The sequence below is a fragment of the Littorina saxatilis genome, linkage group LG1 (assembly GCF_037325665.1).
Source record: "Littorina saxatilis isolate snail1 linkage group LG1, US_GU_Lsax_2.0, whole genome shotgun sequence".
Classification (NCBI taxonomy): Eukaryota; Metazoa; Mollusca; class Gastropoda; order Littorinimorpha; family Littorinidae; genus Littorina; species Littorina saxatilis.
In genome coordinates, this window is record NC_090245.1 from 13,456,217 (window position 1) to 13,473,071 (window position 16,855).

At 37.4% G+C, this 16,855-nt stretch overlaps 1 protein-coding gene and 1 long non-coding RNA gene across 2 annotated transcripts in view; both read right to left on the reverse strand.

Annotated features, from left to right (window-relative positions):
• LOC138962316 (uncharacterized) overlaps positions 1 to 16,855 on the reverse strand; it is a 118,099-nt gene that overhangs the window by 35,669 nt on the left and 65,575 nt on the right. The gene's annotated exons all lie outside the window — the stretch shown is intronic.
• The window catches only part of LOC138961982 (type 1 phosphatidylinositol 4,5-bisphosphate 4-phosphatase-like), a 27,495-nt gene continuing 11,300 nt past the window's right edge, over positions 661 to 16,855 (reverse strand). Inside the window, exon 9 of the mRNA XM_070333671.1 lies at positions 661 to 3,279. The gene's annotated coding sequence lies outside the window, so the exon portion shown is untranslated. The remainder of the gene's footprint in view (positions 3,280 to 16,855) is intronic.

Below are 16,855 nucleotides of genomic sequence, written 5' to 3' on the forward strand. Positions count from 1 at the left end.
CGCCCCCCTCCCCAAAAAACACCAACAACTCAACCCCAAACACGCCCCGCCCCCCCCCCCCCCCCCCCAAAAAAAAAACAACAACAAAAAAACAACAACAACCAAACAACAACAACCCAACACTTAACACAGAAACTAATTGTACAGGCTGTTGAGTTTTTGTATGTGTCCAAGTGGAAAGATGCCCTTATCCCATGTAAAAGACTGGACAGAACTATTGTGATTTGCAAGATGGTGTATACATGTACAGGGAGGAAAATACCTGCATGCATGAGAATTTAATAACAATTAAAAAATAAAAAAACCTGACAAATAAGGGTTCCAGGAGCACAACCTTTCAGATAAAAATCCCCTTGATCACATTCTGAAGCCAATTTTGGAGGAATTCCACACACTTCCATTGTGTTCATTTATACTGAAACAGTCAAAATCTTCAAACTTATCAAGATATTTGGTCCCGTTTATTTTTCCAGTGAAGAAAATTTGTTTTCAAATTCAATCCAACTGCTGCACAAATGGGTGAATTCACTTAACAATTTCTATTCTGTCAAAGAATGCTAGAGGTACATTGAATAAAAATCACCTTTTCTGTATGTGACGAGTTTCACAGTTTGAGCAAGTAAATGTGACATTTTCTAGTCTAATACATGTATGCGTGACAATAAACACACAAACACATTACACACTCCATAACTCTGTGACCTGCAACAAGGGATCCATATATACACATGTTTTAATTTTAAAAAAACTCAGTTTTCATTTTGATTTTATTCATTACTGAAGCTGATCGGTGGTTTGTTTTTGCTAGTCGAACAGTAAATAAAAGTACAAGTACAAAAATTATGTGTATTAATATTGATACAAAATACAAAAAGTAACTTATCAGGTAAAGAATATAAAAAAAAAATATGATCAACATGCAAATGTTCGCCTGCAAATGTGAAATCAAATCACCTTTGCCAACCATTCTTGTTTTTGCTAGTCGAACAGTAAATAAAAATACAAGTACAAAAATTATGTGTATCAATACAGACACAAAATACAAAAAGTATTACTTACCAGGTAAAGAATTAAAAAATAAAAAAGATCAACATGCAAATGTTCACCTGCACATGTGAAATCAAATCACCTTTGCCAACCATTCTTACATTATACAGGTAATACCAAATTTAAGACCTGTAAGTTACTTTTTGCGTTCAACCTACATGCATCAAAAGTAAAGGTAAGTCCTACATGCTAAAAGATGTCAAATAACTATACAAGCTACAGGTACATGAAACTAAGAGGCTAATAATGTTAAGTAATAAACTTAAGTAGCTACAAATGCATCCTCTATAAGTACATCACATTATCACAGATCGATGAACATTTTAAACTGACCATTCGACAGCAGTTCTAACTACAAACCTTCATTGTTCATAACACTCCCTTAACAAATCTGGGCAACAGTCAACAGACAAATATACCAGCTGAACAAGATCAGTTTCCTTTTCATGTGTGAATCCCCCAGTTTACACAGAGCTCTTCTGTGTTTTCTTGGTACATTGTACCTCGGGAATGTGAAGACAATCCATCTATATTGCACAAAATAAGCCCGTTACTGGTGTGTACATGTATTAATTACTACTGTTGTGTGAATACACTGTATGATTGTAGGCTTGAATCTGACGACATACAAATCCAGACACAGAAGTAAAAAGAAAACAAGTCGCGTAAGGCAAAATTACAGTAAAACCTGTCAAATAAGGACACCCTTGGGACCAGACAAAAGTGTCCTTATTCTGCAGGTGTCCTTATTAGACAGGTGCAAGTAAACGCGACAAAGTCAAGTTGAGAGAGAGAGAGAGAGCTAGAGTACTGCACAGGTACATTTATAAGAAAAACAGAAGCTGTTTATATTAAATAGAGAAACATTTAATATTGACTGTTGTAATTGTAAAACAAGTTTAAAAACTTGTGATAATGCATGTTCAGCTACTAGGTACTGCCCCGCCTTTGATCTGGCCGCACACACAGATTTCCACTCTGTTAAACTCGGTCACTGACCGGTCACTGACCCCGATGCAGGAAGTGTTTCCTCTCTCAGATATGACAGGGGAACCACCTCTCATGGCAAAAACTGGGTCATTGACCCCTGGGAAGAAGGTCGTGTCTTTTAACAAGGCCACCCAGCTATCACAATGCCTTTGATCTGGCCCCACACACAGAGCACACATATTTTCACTCAGTTAAAGTCGGTCACTGACCGGTCACTGACCCCGATGCAGGAAGTGTTTCCTCTCTCAGATATGACAGGGGAACCACCTCTCATGGCAAAAACTGGGTCATTTTGGTGTGCCCTATCGGCCCCCTGCGTCCAATGGGTGACTGGATTACAATTTATTTTAAAAAGAAGGGGGTGCGTCTTAGATAACGAAGCGCCTTGTCTTTCCTGAAAGTACGGTATATGACTTATTATGGACCCAAAATACGTGTCCGCGTCCGTAATGCCGAGGTGGCCGTAACGTACAGGTGTTTTACAGTGTAAAGCAGTCCGTGCCGAGACTGACTGTCCGTATTCTGCGAGTGTCCGCTAAGTCCAGTGACCGTATTTGACAGTTTTCACTGTACTACATTTAGTCAAGCTGTGGAACTCACAGAATGAAACTGAACGCACTGCATTTTTTCACAATGACCGTAGTCCGCCGCTAGTGCAAAAGGCAGTGAAAGTGACGAGCCTGTTCAGTGCGGTAGCGGTTGCGCTGTGCTGCATAGCACGCTTTACTGTACCTCTCTTCGTTTTAACTTTCTGAGCGTGTTTTTAATCCAAACATATCATATCTATATGGTTTTGGAATCAGGAACCGACAAGGAATAAGATGAAACTGTTTTTAAAACGATTTCGGAAATTTAATTTTAATCATAATTTTTATATTTTTAATTTTCAGAGCTTGTTTTTAATCCGAATATAACATATTTATATGTTTTTGGAATCAGAACATGATGAAGAATAAAATAAAAGTAATTTTGGATCGTTTTATAAAAGAATAATTTTAATTACAATTTTCAGATTTTTAATGACCAGTCATTAATTAATTTTTAAGCCTCCATGCTGAAATGCAATACCGAAGTCCGGCCTTCGTCGAAGATTGCTTGGCCAAAATTTCAATCAATTTGATTGAAAAATGAGGGTGTGACAGTGCCGCCTCAACTTTTACAAAAAGCCGGATATGACGTCATAAGACATTTATCGAAAAAATGAACAAGAAGGGCAAAGCCCATACGACTCACATGCTTGACCTTGACCTTTACATGACCTTGACCTTCAGGGTCAAGGTCAAATAACTAAACCTAGCAATGACATCATACACTAAGAACTGCTTTACACATTTTTCCTACCAAAATACCCAAGGTCAAGGTCATCCAAGGTCATGCAACACAAAGCTGTTAATTCAAGACATAGGAAGTACAATGGTGCTTATTGGCTCTTTCTACCATGAGATATGGTCACTTTTAGTGGTTCACTACAGAGAAAGGGAGAATGTACGTTCTGGCTCACCGATTCCGACAGACCCTAAATATTAACGCAAAATAGGCTTCTGGACTAAACTTTTACTAAAATGAAACATGCGACAAAATCAGAAAAATACTGCATAAATCCATACAAAAAAAAATATAGTAAAGTAAGGTTGTTTTGAACCAATGCCGGGTCTGTCGGAATCAGTAACCCAGAACGTACATTCTCCCTTTCTCTTATACAACATTCTTAAGCTCAATACGCTCTCTCATTTACAAACTTTACTTCATATGTTCTTTCACTGTTAGAATTATATCTGATACATGCAATGTGACTGTCTAAACGAATAGTTAACTCTTTACAAGTGATTCTATTTTTACTTTTTCTTCCCGTCCTATTTGAATCCCCTTTTTTAAAAACTGCTTTTTCAGATCTTCTATATCGAGTGGCTTGTTATATTCAGCTCGTGTTTTTGTTTGAATACTTGCTTTCTTACTTTTGTAGTCATCAAAGTCTGTTTGTATCTGTTTGAATTCTTCGTCAGAAACTTTTGAATCTTCAAGTGCTTTACTGATAGACAGTTTTAGGCTAGACAATTTTGATGATGCAAGAGTGGAAATGGATTCGTGTTTTTCAAGCTTTTTCACAATTTTTTTCATTATAGCTGATGCTATAAATGATAAACCACCAACTGCTGCTGCGACACCACCTAGGATTAGAGAAACTGGAGTCCCTACTCCGGTAGCTAACAGAATTGTTCCCGTTACACCTGCAGCTGATGCAAGGATAGTAGAACCAGTGCTGGCATTAGAAAGGCTGTTGTAAGTTGTTGAGTACTTACGTCTAGCGCGAGAATATTTTTCTAATTCATCTTCTAGTTGTTTTTGTATATTACTAATGTGTGCCAGTCTGAATTGTTGACTTTCTGCTGCACTTTCATCAATATTAGGATAAAGCTTCACACTGCTAGTCATCTTTTTAATGCAAAATATAAAATATTTATCTTAATTCTCACTGGCCAGTGTTTCTGCTAAGCTTTGAAGCTGTTCATTGCTTAACACCTTATCTGTATAGTAGAAAGCAATCAAATCAAGATAAGTAAGATTAATACTTCTTATTTCTGTTAAATTATTTATATCTGCGTTAACAACAACATTTTGGTTTGACGTCTGTTTTTTTATTGTGTTAGAATCCTTTTGAACAGCAATAAATACTCTGACTTCTTCAACATTTAATGGTCTCCAGTTGAGATTTATTCCTCTCATTAGAACAGTGTTTGTGGTTTCTTCCCTTTTCCTGACAACTATATCAAATATCATAGTTGCATTCTGCCCTATTGGAAGCTTGGGTATAAAATCGACAATGGTGTCAGCGTCCTTTTCAACACTTTGTTTTCTGTGAATGAGATAGTTGTTCTTATGGAAAGGTTTAACTGCAACTTCTCCCCTGCTGTTAATCGCAGGAACAAGGCTAACAATTAGTGGTTTAGCATTGATTGACTTACGGAATGTGTCGTCTTTTCCAACAAGAGTGTATGGACTCACAAATTCAAACTTCATTTCCCAGTCAATCTTTTTTATAACAGGACTAAGTACCCATTTTTTATTCTGATGTTTCCACATGTAGAATGTGTCATCGACAATTGGATCAGGTACATTAACATCACGGATTTGGCCTAGTTTGAGAAATCTTGGTTTCTTTTCATCGTCGATTTCCTTTCTCTTGTAATGACCAGTGTCTGTAAACTCGAATGCATACACTGCACCAACTTCAGCATTGCTCTCAAAGTCGATAGCGTCTGCTAAATCTTTCAACTCTATAGTTGAACATGCAACAGGATAAGCTATTGTAGGTCCACTCGACATTTTAATACTCAATATTTTATGGAACTATTTCCAATGTAATGTTAAACAAACAATCAACTGGTTGTCCACTTTGATTTTTCAGATCAATGTGTAGGAATTCATGACACCCTTCCTCCAAGTCCTTGAACTGAAGTGTCTTAAATGTTGGCACGTGCATTTTACAAAAAGAGGCATCACTCGGTGGAAGAATCCTAAGCAGATCAGAACGCTGATCATTAAATAGATTATAGGATGTGTTAAGCTCTCTCATGTGAACAAACAGTACACTGTTAACATCCATGTCAATGGGACGTGTTCCCTTGTATATTTTTGTAATTCCAAGCATATCAAGGAGTTTGGTTGGAAACTCAATGTTTACTTCTCTAGTTTTGGGCATAGTAAGAGTAGCAATGAGACTTGCATGATTTAAACTCGCTGTAATACCTACTGGAGCAAACAATTCTTTCTCTAAAGTGCAGAAGTCATAGTAACCATCTTCTACAGAATGTGTTTTACCATTAATTCTAACCCAGTTGTTAGCCTTTTTTTTACTGATATTATACCAAGTAACCTTGTACATAATTTCATGCAGTGCAACTTTCATTCCTCCATTTTGATTGTTGATAGGGTTTGCAAGTTTAACTGGCACACTAGTCTTCACATTTGTTAGTGTGATAAACATTTTTTATTCAACAACAAAAATGAGTCAGTATAAATTCAACAAAGACGTTAAATACAAAACTGGACCATATTACAATCCAAAGACTATTTCTTTCCATGAGTTGGACTTTGCTGTAACAGAAACAGAATCCATTCGCGTTAAAGTGCCTGACCCATTCCATTCTTACCTAAATCCCCCAATCAAAAATGATAGTGTTCCAAAGATGTGGAACTCTCACCCAATGCAGTTCTATCAGAATCAGTTAAACTTTGCAATATTCTGTGCAACCACAGGATGTGGAGTGTCCTATGCAGACCACATGAATAATTCAAACTTACTGACAAAGTGTGTGTACACATTTCACGTTTACTATCAGTGCAGGAGAATCTTGTCTGAACTTCAGGCACCAATGCCGCATGAAAAGAGCTGGAACCCATTCAACAATAGGATAAACATGAAAGTGTATGAGCGTCTCTGCAATGAATTCAATATAGATTTTAAGACCGACTTTAGGCAAAAGCAAGACAAAAACCATGGCATGGGAACACTATATTTATGGGGTGTCCACAGGAGGTATAATTTTGATTACTGGCCAGGTCATACATCTTTTTCTTCAAATGTGCAGGTACAGTTAGGATCAATAGAACAACAGCACCACAATGCATGGACTACTTTTATATTAGACACCGGCAAAGGTTTCACTGGATCAGGTGTTGAAAGGATCAATGAATCTATCCGAACATATGCGTGGTGCTTGCTAGGCTCGCAGGCACAGACACGATCAAACATAATGAGAACAAGCACAGGGTTTGGTGCACAGAAACAGTTGTTATCAAATTTAGAAGATGTCATAAACTCTGCAGTTGATCTGCCTTCCAGCATCAAAAGGTATCAAGACTCTCTCCGTTATGCAAGATCAAAAGTTGACTTTGCTGTTGGTAACGGCCTTTACATGTTACCTTCTGATCTCCAGCTGCAGATTGGAACAATAACAAATTATAACAATGAAATCATTATTGCTAGTGACACCCAGCCGCTTGGAAAGGGTGAAGAACTGAATTCAGAAATCAGAACGATGCTACAGCCATATCACAATGAACAGAAACAAAGCGTGACAAGTGAAGATCGGGCTGCAGGTGAAGATCATTCTGTCACTAGGGATGATCAAGCTGTTAGTATTAGTGATGATCATGAATCGCAGAAGACTGCTCTAGTAATTGGTGGAGTGGGTGTAGGCTTACTTTTGCTTTATTCTCGTTAGCAGAACACCTGCAATTAAAACTATTAGAGTCCAGAGATGTTCAGCCATGAAACCAACAACTTTACCTGCAAAAGATAACAGCCAGCTAACAATTGAACCAATGATTCCTGGAAGTGCACCCAAAGCTTTTGCTGCTAGTTTCTTTAATAGTTCTGCAATGTGTTTGAGTTGTTTCTTTACCCATCCCGGATCAGATGGAGGTGAAGGTGAAGGTGGAGGTGGAGGTGTGACAGTGCCACCTGTGAGTGTTAACACTAATGTGCTTATTGCAAATCCTAACGCAGTTAGTATACTAGCTATTGTGATTCCCTGCTCTCTGAAAAGCGTTCTAATTCTTTCAGCAAGAGTTGTGTCTTCGTAAAGGATTCTTTGAATTGTATTTTTTATTCTGCTGACCTGTGTTCTCAGTTGTTCTCTATTGTTACTTAGAACTTCTAACCTTATGGCTTTCTCCTCCTGCAAATCTTTTAAACGCTTAGAAATTCTGTTTTTTACTTCTTGTTCTAGGTTCAAATCATCAGCATCAGCAAGTTTTTGTTTCTCTTTGTTTATATCTTCATCCAGCTGACCTAGTTTTGACAGATTATTTGCTATTTCACCTCTGATGGTTTGTAGTGATTGATTAAGGGCTTCTATTTCTCTCATAGGTAATAGTTCATGTGGAGTCTTCAGTGAAGTTTCCTCAGAAAAAGAAGTCTCTATCTCTTGTATAAGTTGATCAGCCTCATCTGCAAGTTTATTAAGATCTTGCAATGGAACAGATTCTATTTGAGTAGCAGTTGGTAGTCCTAGTTCTGCTTGTTGAAGTAAGGAAACAACATGGGAAGATGATGACCGTGTGCTAGGCACAATATCTAATTGCCTAAGTCGATTAGCAGTAAGTTTTTGTTTTAGTGAAACTTTTGATAGAAACTTAGCAGGATTAGATTTATATGTAAGTTGGACTTTTTCTCCTTTATCGCTAGTTGTATATAAATGATTTGCTTCCATTTTGAACTGGTTTGGATCTAAAACATCAGGTTCTTCTCCTAAACTTTTGTAGAAATCTCTAACTTTACCTTCCAGAAGTTCATGTCGTGCCACCTCATAATGCAGTGAATGATGGTAGGGAACCAAAGGGATTGCTTCGCTCATGTCGTCCGCTGGCTCAAATAAATCTTCAAATCCACCTTCTGCCATTTGTAACTTATTTTTTTATTTTGAAAATAAAAAAAGATGGCACAATCGTTCGGTTCTGTTCTTGATCCTTACAGAAGGCTGAAAGAACCTCTCGGGGTAAAAGGAATAAGGCAAACAGTTATAGTTACAAATAATCCTTCTACTATTGATCAGAATGAAATACTTACTGTTAGGTTTCCTAATCTAGGTAAGAACGATGTTATTGTACCAGGCACTGTAAGACTATCATTCAAATTAGAATTAGAATCTGGCTCAGATGAAAATAGGACTTTGGCTTATAATGTAGGAAGAGCAATTGTGAGGAAGATTACTGTCAAACTGGAAGGGCGGGAAGTGATGTCATTGAATAATGCAGATGTATTTTTAGTTTATGCAGATAATTGGTTAACTGACAATGAAAAGAAAAACAGAGTGTTTCAAGGGATTCAGTCAGACAATGGGATAAAAGTTAGAATAGGAGCCGGAGATAAAGCTGACAACAAAAAAGATAACGCTGTCAATGTTGCTTTTGGAAACAAATTTTGTATTCCACTTGACTTTGAACTCATAAATTCACATCCTCCCTTCTATCAAGGAGCATTGCGTGACAGGCTGTCATACGACCTGACTTTCAATAGTTATGATCGTGTTATGCTTTCACAAGACCCGGAAGCAAAGTATAAGGTGTCTGGAATTTCTTTAGAGTTTGATGTTGTAAACCATCCTGAACTGGCTAGACTTATAGAAAATCAGTACAGTTCTAAGCTGCCTATCTATTATGAAAGAGTGTTGAATCACAGTACACTTTCAAAAAGCCAGGCTGATCCAATCTGGAACATTAACTTGAATACACCAGCTAGGTCAATGAAGGGAATACTTATGTTGTTTGAGGAACCAAAAGATTCATATGAAAGGCAAATAGAAAAGTTTTACAATCCACTAATCAATAGAGTATATTGCACAATTGAAGGGCAGCCAAACCAAATATTTGCATCTGGCATGCTGCCATACCAACACTATGATGAAGCAAGAAAGTACTTTACTGGAGGAAGATTGAAAGACCCAACATCTGATCTTGTGGCTAAAGATCTGCATTTACACGGTGTTGGCGTAGAAGATTTCTTGACAAATAAATATGCGTTATGGCTGGATCTCAGAACAACTGACGACAACAAACTGCATGGAAGTGGAAGGCGAATTGAAAACGGATCAGAAGGAATCACAATACAAATTGAAAAGGAAGTAGGGAGTAGTAGTAAATCAGTTAAGATCTACGTGTTTGTTGTGTCAGATGCGCAGTTAAACATCTCTGAAAGCAGATTACAGGATATTGTTTATTGAACGTGTTAAAATGAAGTATCTAGATTTTCTTCCAAAAGATCCACACTGTTCTTTGATTTGTGGGGCAACAGGTTGCGGCAAAACAAGATATGTTTTGGATTTATTACAGACTGTTTACATAAATCACTTTGAACACATAGTCATATTCTGTCCAACCATAAAGCATAACAGAACATACAAGGAGAGAAAATTCATATGGTCTGATCAAAATATATTTATTGTAAATCCTTCTGATCGTCTAAATGTTTGCTTGGAGCATTATTTCGATCTTTTTCAGAACACGCCAACACTGTTTATTATTGATGACTGTGCAGCAGAACGTGACATTGTTAGAAAGAAAAGTGCACTAGCAAAGCTTGCATTCAGTGGACGACATGCATTAATATCAGTTTGGATATTAACACAAAAATACAATGCAGTTCTGAAAGACTTTAGAGAGCAACTCAAAACAATAACATTGTTCTATTCAAAGGACCGTGACAGTTTTGAAGAGTGCCTTCGAGAAAATGATGTCATTGAAAACAAACAGGAGAGAGAAAGAATAAAGAATAATCTGAAATCTTCTAAGCACTCGAAACTGGTTTTAAAAACTGATCAACCAGTTCAGTATGTATGTTTGTAGAAATCCTTGCTAAGTTCTTGTCAAGTTCTTACTCAAGTTCTTGTCAAGTTCTTACTCAAGTTTTTGTCAAGTTCTTACTAAGTTCTTACTAAGTTCTTACTCAAGTTCCTACCTAAGTTCTTGTCAAGTTCTTGTCAAGTTCTTACTCAAGTTCTTGTCAAGTTCTTGTCAAGTTCTTGTCAAGTTCTTACTCAAGTTCTTACTCAAGTTCTTACTCAAGTTCTTGTTAAGTTCCTACCTAAGTTCTTGTTAAGTTCCTACCTAAGTTCTTGTTAAGTTCCTACCTAAGTTCTTACTCAAGTTTAATTACTAGATTTTAATTTTATTCTGCATCAAAATAAAATGAACTGTGATGAATTGCTGATGCAGACTGCTACAGATATTGAAATCTGTGACAGTAGGACTATACCTGATAAAAAAGAAAGATTGTATTCACTTGCTGTTTGTGGAAAAACAAAACACTACCTTGGGCAGCAGTTAACTGTGGAAGAAGTACAACATCTTTCCTCAGAAGATATAGAAAAGTATCATGGACGGTATGAATCAGTGCTTGGTTCTAAGATGGTTAGAAGTATTGGACAGACTGTTATAGGTTTGTACACAAAGATTTTTGGACATTTTACACCTCTCGACTCGGAGGAAGACTTAACACATGATCTAACTCATGACCCTGTTGTTTCCAAGTCCCTCGAATCTCTTGCCTGTGGCCTGTATTATCGATTTGGTGCTTTATTAGTACCATTTGTTGCTGGATTAATTACTTTCAAACACATTAATTTTCAGAATAAAAAAGATGACAGATCAGTTGAAGCAGACAGTGGAGCAGACGAAAATACCAGAAGTGAACACAGTGACAAAGAAACCTGGTAGAGTAGAAGCAGGAAAAAAACTAGCCGAATGGAACAGACAAAAAAAGTTAAATCAAAAGGCAAAGCAGAACATTATGTCTGAAGTTGAGCAGACACCAAACATTCCTGAAGTGACTAAGGTCACACAAACTGATCAAGAATTAAAATCTTCATTTCTATCATACAGAAAAGTAGCTGTAGCAGCTGTTGTTGGAGGAGGTGGATACTTGCTTTACAAACTTTGGCAAGGCAAATATAAAGTGTCAGAAAGACCAAAATCAGAAACACCAAAATCAGAAACACCAAAACCAACAAACAAAGCAGTACAAACAATAAAAAAGCCCACAGTAGTACCTGCAGTGGATTCATTTCATATGGAATAATTTTAATATTTTAATTTTGATAACATAAAAATGAGTTCTGAAAAGACAATAGTTAATCTAGTTTATCACGCTGCAGTGATTGGAGGCTTGAGTGTAGGTTACACAATGCTGGGTAAAAGTCTCCTCAGAATGAAACCAGCCGACTTGGGAAAGTTAGACTTCGAAGACGGTGCTAAACTAATTGGTGTTGTGACAGCTTCCTTTGCAACAAAAGACTTCCTGGTGAAGCAAGGAATTATTCCAGAAAATATAAACATGTAAGACAATAAAATGGCTAGCTTGGTTATGATGGTGGGAGGTGCGATTGTAAATGCGCTTGCATTTTCTGGCAGCAACTATTTGTTTTCTAAACTGCAAAATGGTGAAGAGAGGGAAAGGCACAACAAAGCCATGGAACAACTGGCGAAAGCACAGGATGAATACGAGAAGAAACGAATTGCGCAGTTAGACTTTATGAATGATAAACTCAGGCAGCAAGGACATGCAAACAAAACCTTTGCCAATGTTGATGCAGCCATTCAAGAATACTATCTTGTAACTGGAAAGAAAATGAAGACAAGTGCTCCTCCAAAACTGGGTGACTTTTATCAGCCTTCAGAAGAGCAGAAGGTGGGCGAGATTGTTTTCATTGTTATTGGTATGGCTGTTGTTTACTTTATTGCGCGTGCTGTCAAATCTTAATATTCTGTCATTTAAAAAACCATGAGTGATGCTTTGTTATCTAAAATATATTATTCCCCAAAAGGATACTGGAAAGGAAGAACTGCTATTGACAAGCTCAGTGACGCAGCAGGTGTTTCTCAAGATATAGCAAAGAAATGGTTGTCAAAGCAGGCAGTTTGGCAGATCTATTTACCTGCACCAAGAAAAATTACACGACCACACTTTGTTAACATTAAACCGAATGACACTCATCAAATAGACCTGCTGTATTTACCGCATGACACAGTCAGAAGGAAGAAATATAAGTATGCACTGACTGTAGTTGATGTTGCAACAAGATACAAAGATGCTGAACCGTTGACAGAGAAAAGTGCTATAGCTACAGCTGTTGCCCTGCAAGAAATTTACAGACGTGGACCACTAAAGTATCCCAGAATGATTCAGTGCGATGATGGTAAGGAGTTTAAAGGAGCTGTCAACCAGCTTCTGTTAAAACATCATGTTACAGTGAAGAGAGGTATTCCAGGAAACCACAGGTCACAGGCTATTGTTGAGAGCTTTAACAAACAGTTGGCAGAAAAACTGTTTTCATATCAGTACCATCAGGAATTTTTGGACACAGAAAGTAAATTGCGTAACACTGAATGGGTCAAAAGATTACCATCAGTACTTAGAGCAATGAATCTGGAGGTATTTAAAGCTACAGGGTTAAGACCAGTTGATGCAATCAAACAGAAAACAATACCTGTTGCTCCAAAGTCAACAACACCAGTGGCATTACTACCTTTCAATCAGAAAGTCAGATATTTATATGCACCCGGTGAAGCTGAGGGTGACAGCAGGAAGCGTGCAACGGATCCAATCTGGAGTATTGACATTCATGAAATCAAGAGAGTAGTAGAGACAAATCCACCTATATATTACTTGAGAGAACCAGCACCGCAAAGAGCCTTTGTAAAAGAGGAATTACAATTAGTTCCACGTGGTACAAATGTTAAATGATTTTTTATTTCAGATTTTATAGTGTTAACAAAAATGGAAGCTCTGAGAAAGAATTGCAACTTCATTTTTTTAATTTATATTTTTATTTTGAGTTATAAAATCAAACTCACAGCGATGGAAGACTCTGTATTAGAATCTTTATCGACAGTATTTGACACCGTTGAATTACAAGTAACGGATCCTCAAAATGTGCAGTCCAGTGTGCAAGACGCCATTGAACAAATTCCAAACAATTTGTTGATTGAACCTCCAGTAAAAGTGCAGATAGTCAGTTTAATAAAATACAAAACAGTCAGTGATGAGGTGCTAGAAGTTCATGTTTCAACCAGACAACTAGCACTTAATTCTATGGCAGAATTGAATGGAAACTGGGCAGATGAAATGATGAAACGGTTTGAGCAAGCTGCAGAGGATGCAAAGATGAAAGGATCCGGATGGTCAGAAGGTGAAATTCTAAAAATAGAATTGAAGCTAAGTAAATTTGCCCCCATCAGAGGTAGAAGTTACATACCTTTACCTCCTGCTCTTGTCAAAAAACGTGCTGTGCTGAACATAAAGAATGATGATGACAAATGTTTTATGTGGTGTGTTCTGGCAAGACTGTACAGTGTAAAGAAAAATGCAGAAAGAGTGTCTAACTATCATGCATACAGAAATAAACTAAACTTTACTGGTATTGAATTTCCTGTCAGCATTACAAGCATTGACAAATTTGAACAGCAAAACAAACCCATCACCGTAAATGTTTACACGTGGGATGAGGAAGATGAACTGAAACCAGTCAGAATATCAAAGAACTCACCAACGATTGGCGATTGTGATACTAACCATGTTGACATGTTACTAATGACTGATGGTGTAAAATATCATTACACTTTGATTCGTACAATGAGTAGACTGATGGCGAGCACAAGCAATCACAATAGTAAACAAGACTTTTGTAGGCGATGTCTCTTGCGTATTCCATCAATTCATGCAGCACTTATACACAAGCAACATTGTAAGAGCGTTGATGATGCGGTTGTGAAGTTAACAACACCACCGCCAGACAGCAAAGTGTATTTTAAGAATGTATGCAAACTACAGAAAAGTCCTTATGTTGTTTATGCTGACTTTGAATCTATCATTGTGCCATATGAAGGACCTTTACCAAAAGACCTACCTAAAACAGTAACTCTAAGTAATCATCAAGTCTGTTCATATGCATTTATTGTTGTTAGTTCAGATGGTAAACATTCTAAACCGCAATTGTACAGAGGACCTAATGCAGCAAAGAACTTCTTACAGCAAATGAACCAAGTGCGAAATGACTGCTCCAAACAACTGAATCTTTCAGACATTGTTATGAAACCTGAAGACCAAGAACAGTTTAACTCTACCACACAGTGTTGGATATGCGAACAAAGTCTAACACCAAACACAGACAATCCAATAGTAAGAGATCATGATCATGTAAGTGGGCAGTTCCGAGGAGCAGCACACAGCAAATGTAATCTACAATTAAAGTTTGATCCTAAGACTTGGAAGCTTCCAATCTTCTTCCATAACTTGCGCGGTTATGATTCACATCTGATCATGCAGGCAGTAACTGATGAATACAAAGCAAGATGCATTGCGCAGTCTTCAGAAAAGTACATGGCCTTTACTCTGAATAGTTTATACTTCTACGATTCTGCTCAACATCTGATGGGAACACTTGAGTCTTTATCTTCATCACTAACTGCTTTCCCAATCACATGTAAGTACTTTGACAGTGACTTAGTTAGAAAGGGAGTCTATCCATATGAATACATGGATTCGTGGGAGAGGTTTGATGAAGATGAGTTACCACCAAAGGATGCTTACTTCTCACGGCTGAAGGGTAAAGGTATAAGTGACGAAGACTATGAACACGCTAAGACTGCATGGAATAAATTAGGATGTAATACAATGGGTGATTATCATGATCAATATTTGTTGGCTGATGTTTGTTTACTTGCAGATATATTTGAGAATTACAGAAGAACATGTATGAAGCACTACAATCTAGATCCTTCACATTACATATCTGCACCAGGCATGAGCTGGGATGCATTTCTTAGATTTACAGGAGTAAAGATTGACTTGCTATCAGATCTACCTACACTTCAGATGATTGAAAATGGACTACGTGGAGGAATCAGTATGGCTTCACACAATTACTGCAAAGCCAACAACAAATACTTGGACGACTTTGATCCTATGAAACCTTCTAATTACATCATGTATCTAGATGCAAACAATTTGTATGGTTGGGCAATGTGTCAGACGCTTCCACTTCGGAACTTTAAGATCTATTCAGGACCATTTTCACAATGTGTTGTGCTGACAATATTAAAAGCAGGCCCAGACAGTCGAAAGGGATGGATACTAGAAGTTGACTTAGACTATCCACTATCACTTCATGATCTACATAATGATTATCCTTTAGCGGCTGAGAGGTTAAAAGTAAACCCAAGAGAACCTCCAAAGCTGGTGCCCAATCTGTTTCACAAAAAGAAGTATGTGTGTCACTACAGACTGTTACAGTTTTACATTAGACATGGATTAATTTTGAAGGCTGTTCATCGTATAATTTTATTTGATCAAGAACAGTTTATGAAACCTTACATCATGAAAAACACAGAACTGAGAACCAAAGCCGCTGATGCATCAGAGAAAGACTTTTTTAAACTGATGAACAACAGTTGCTTTGGTAAGACAATGGAAAACCCACACAAGAGAAAGGATGTTAGACTTGTTACAAGAGAAAATGAGGCCATCAAGCTGACATCCAAACCACAGTATCAAGACTTTAAATACTTTCATGAACAGCTGTATGGTATCTTAATGAAAAAAACTTGTAGTCAAGCTTGACAAACCAGTATTCATAGGCTTTACTGTGCTAGAGTTGTCAAAAACTGTTGATGCTTGAGTTTTTGTATGATTATTTGAAACCAAGATATCCCAAATCGAGAGTACTTTACACAGACACAGATTCATTCTTACTTGACATTCCAGCGGATGACATTTACAAAGATCTAGAAGCTGAAAGTCCTGCAGTAAAAGGAAAAGATTCTTTTTATGACACTTGCGACTACCCTAAAGAATCACCATTGCACTCAAATGTTAACAAGAAGGTTATTGGAAAGATGAAAGATGAAATGAATGGGAAGATAATTAAGGAGTATGTTGGATTGCGTGCAAAGATGTACAGTGTTGCAAGTGAGAAAGGGGTGGTTAAAAAAGCAAAGGGTGTAAGCAAACAGGTTGTAAAGTCGAGCATATCGCATGATAACTACAAGGAAGCACTGTTTCAGAAGCGAGTGTTTCACCATGACAACCCTAAGATCAGTTCCGCGCTTCATCAGATCAACACAACTATTGTAAACAAGAAATCTTTAGATGCTAATGACACAAAGCGCGTTTATTCATCACCAGAATATTCTTATGCAATTGGACACTGGAGGACAAACGCGACTCCAAATAGTCTGAGTGTGTAATAAGAATTTTTGTCAATCGGGAAAACCCGCTATGACAGCTTTGTTTTGACTGCAGCGGGGGAGAGGAAAGTGCTTG